The following is a 4,553-nucleotide window of genomic DNA, read 5'->3' on the forward strand; positions in this document are numbered from 1 at the left end:
ATATATATACGTTCATACCGAAATACCTAATCGCAAAATTGGCTCTGCATGCATGCACACATCGTTCGGCACAGATATTTGCCTAAATATAATTTACAGTCACTGCAATTGATGCGAGAATCGTTATGACGATAATTGTGATAATCAAGCGTTTATTAAGGAGATTGTTTTGTCGAAAAATCGACACTTTTTTTTAAATTATTATTACAAATTAGTCCTAAGCTAAATATAAATTTATCAAATTATTGTAATAAATACTTTTAAGATACTTTAAAAGACTAAAATCATATTGAAAAGCTTAAACATCGATGCTTACTTTTGAATTGTTTAAAGATTGGAAGAGAGAGAAAAAATAAATAAATAAAAAATACTGGCAGATTCGTTCAATTTCACGAATACTATTTTGTACAAATTAGTTGAAATATTCATATTACACATGTATATATATATATATACATAATAATATAAGTCTACTCCTTCAAAAGTTATTTGAGGTCCTTTGCTGATGTTTGACCTCAAATAACTTTTGAAGGAGTATACTTATCGTAAAATGACAAAAGACCTTTTTTGTAGAACGTTCAATTTCCTACAAAAACATGTTTATGAATTTTCTGTACGACGCGTCGTTGTCTAGTTATAAAAATCGCAAGGAGCAAGAACCATTTTTGCCATGTTATTCTTATGGAAAGTAGAAAATCGCGATGAGGCACCTCTAAATATCAATATTAAAATCTGAAATTTTTATGGTATTTCTTTTTCGTCATCTTGAACAATATTTTCAGTATACTATTAAAAAAAAAATAGTCAATTTTTTTTATACAGTCTAATATACCTATATATATATATATGTATATACACATATTTTTTTTCCTGTGCTAAGCATTTCATTAAATCCTTTTTTTTCCTCGTACCTCGACTTTAACTTTTTACAAAAAAAACGAGTAAAAACGAGATCTTGAGATTGTAAAGGAGTGAATTAATACTGTGAAAAATCTTTGTTGAAAAGAGGGAAAGAAGAGAGAATAAAAAAGAGCTCAGAGCAGGTACAAAGGTTGCAGGCCCATATAATAACGCAAAGAATTTCATGACCGGAGAAGAAGGTGAATATAGGTATGTAGGTTGGTCGTATGTATAAATTTTGCTGTTCGTGGCACAATCGCGTATTATACACATATATATATATATATATATATACCTATATACGTATACCTGTGGATAAAAGAATGTGCAGGACAGGAAAAAGAGAGAGGGAAAAAAAGACACAGGTTGAGAGAGAGTAAAAACGGAGAAGTTTATCCGGTGAAAAATTTCACCGAGAAAGAATGAGAAAGAAATAAAGAAGGAAAGGAAAGAAAAAAAAAAAATACCGCAACTAATTCTTCTCGACTTTTTTTTTTTTTTTTTTTTTTTTTCTCGCTCACAGTTTTCTCGTCCGCATAATTAAATCAATTTGATCCCGTTATAAAGATATTAATAATATACTTATTTTTTTCGATTTAAACATAAAATAAAATAAAATATGCGATAGTTGAGGTTAATTTTATATTCCTATTCTCATTGGGTCTCATTTTTTGTGTAATTTTCCAAAACGCAGAAATTACTATTGACAGTTCAATTGTCCAATGTATTTTACAGTTAATAAATTCAAGAAATTCAATCAATGTATATATAATTTACAGATTGGTTAATAACTTTCAAACCTCTGATCTGTTTTGTTTTTCAATATCTCACTGCAGTTCAAACAACAACAATGCACATTTTTTATAGCTGGCATAAAAACAATAAAATTGCAAAACCCAAGGCGGTATTTCCCTTCACTTTTTTGTTGTTGTTGTTGTTGTTTTTTTTTGTTTTTTGCTCTTTTTGTTTCCTTACATTTATTGCATCTACAATATCTTGTTTCGATGTAGTTAAACAATGCAAACTTTGTCCGTTAATAAATTGTTTGGCCGCGTGCGTCAAAGACTCTCGGAGTTTTATTTTCGAACACAATGCGGCAAGAGAGCGAGAGAGGGGGGGGGGGGGGGAGCAGAAGAACAAGAAAGAATAATTCTATCGGAGTAAAAAGTGCTCGGTGAATAAGAGAAGATGGAAACAACAGCCTGATTATATCTTACTTATGCATTTTATGCATATATATATATATATAAATATATATATAATACTAAACATAAATCAAAAAACGTTTAACGGTTATAAATTGTCAATAGATGAAAAAAAAAAAAAAAAAAAAAAAAATCGAATGAAAAAGAAATTGAAAACCTGTAAACGGCGATGATACGGAGGGACGGCGGGTAAGAAGAGAAAGAAGGAAAAAAACAGAAAAGAAAGAAAAACGACCCGATTGCAAAAAAAAAACAAAAAAAAAAAAAAAACAAAGTAGCGAGAGAAACGATGATAATAAACGATGAGAATGGCGGTGGAGAGCCTTGAACGAAGTTCTTCATGAAATCACCTGCGATAAATTTCAAGAGAGAAGGTTTACATATCTCCTACTCTTTTTTTCATTAGTTATAAGAAGAACGTGAGGCAGTTCGTCGAGAATTTCGTTTTTCGATGCAATGCACAAAGTACATATGTAAAGAAAAAATAATAATATAATCATTTCGATCATCACGCACAGTTTTATATATATATATATATATATATATATATATATATATATATATATATATATATATATATATATATATATATATATATATATATATATCGCAGTACAAAAAGGATAAAAACACACACTTCACATGCAAATACTGCAATCACCTTCATTCCCATCAAGTAAATAATGTAATCCGGTATTTTGTCATTTGCTTTGTCAACTCTGCGCTAATTTTCACAAGGAGATGAAAATTTAACGAAAGAACGAAACAGGAATAAAAAAAAAAAATATATATATATATATATATATATGTTACACATCACAGAGACGAATTATTCCACTATATATAAAGCTCTTAAATTTTGTTAAAATTTTCTATTCATTATTAATCTTCAGAAGAAAGTTTTAATATTTTTTCCTTTTCATTTATTTCTCTTGCGTTGATTAATTTTCAATTTTATTTGGTTAATTTTTTATTATTATTATTATTATTATTATTTATTTATTACTCTTTTCTTTTTTCAACAAAACTTGAAAATTATTTTTTCAATTTCATCGTATTATATGTAAATGTTATTTAAATTATTTTTATAAATTACATACAAATATCGATAATTCACTTTCTTCGATTAAAGTTACTCGTAAGTATCTTTTCCGATCGGACAGTGTTTACACCCCCCACCCGCGATATTTTATTTCTTTCTTTCTTTCTTTCTTCCTTCTTCTTCTTCTTCTTCTTGAAGTTTGTGGTAAAGGAGAAAAAAGGAAAACAAAGAAAGAGAAAAAAACGTGACAAAAAGAAAAAAAAAAAAAAAAAAAAAACCCCAACAACTTTGATTCAACGCATTCGTGATGAGATATATATGCTGGGGCGGAAGTTGGAGGAGGGGTAGGAAGCTGGGAAGGAAGGCGGAAGGACGATCGGGGGCTTCGTCGTCGTCGTCGTCGTCCTGCAGGAGGCGGCGAGGCCTGTCCGCGGATCCGTGTTCTCACCCCGACTGTTTTCCTACGGCGCTGCTGCTGCTGCTGCTGCTGCTTTTCCGCAAAACCTTTCCTCCACTGTCGCCATTCCGCCGCCCTATATAGGGGAGGATTCTCTCGGTGTGGATCGATATTGTCCCTACCGCCTCTACTCGACTCGACTCGACTCGACTCAACTCGACTCAACTCCACTGGACTCAACTCGGCGCTACTACCCTCGAATCGACGACCACCCGTCTTATAGGGGGCATTCCGTGACGAATTTCGGTACTACGGTACCAAATAACCAAGAAATAGTAACCAAAACAAAAATAATATACACGAAATTCGATTTTAAGTTTATTTGTCTTCGTACGATTGTAATCTAAGTTGTTTTTTTTTTTTTTTTATTATTATTTTTTTTATTTTTTACATGGGACCGTCTTATAGGGGGCATTCCGTGACGAATCACGATACCACGGTACCAAACAACCAAGAAATAACAACCAAAACAAAAATAATCCGCACAAAAATAACGAACGAGAAATTTTATTTTAATTTCAACTGTTTCGGTATGATTTTTATTTTCTGTTTGACTTATTTTTCTACGACTTTATTAAGGTCGTTCATCCCAAAATCTCGCGTAGGTTCCGGCAACACTATTGATCAAGGTTCAGTTAATCAAAAATTCAGCGAGAAGAGCAACAAAAAAAAAAAAAAAAAAAAAAAAAAAAGAAAAAAAAATTCAACCCTCACGCTGTTTTCGACTGACAATCGTTATAGGAAATGAAATGAATTTTGATTATAAACAAGTATCGAAGTTTTTCTGAGACTAAATTCCGTCACTCTAACCAAAAAAATATTCAATCAGTGAGTTACCTATTTTGTTCAGCTTTCGCTCTTCCCTTTTTTGTTTTTTTCATTTAACCAACTATAATTCACTAGATCGCATCGCATCGTGACGATGATAAAAATCCCCTCCGGCAGCTCA

The sequence above is a fragment of the Diprion similis genome, chromosome 8 (genome assembly GCF_021155765.1).
Source record: "Diprion similis isolate iyDipSimi1 chromosome 8, iyDipSimi1.1, whole genome shotgun sequence".
Lineage (NCBI taxonomy): Eukaryota > Metazoa > Arthropoda > Insecta > Hymenoptera > Diprionidae > Diprion > Diprion similis.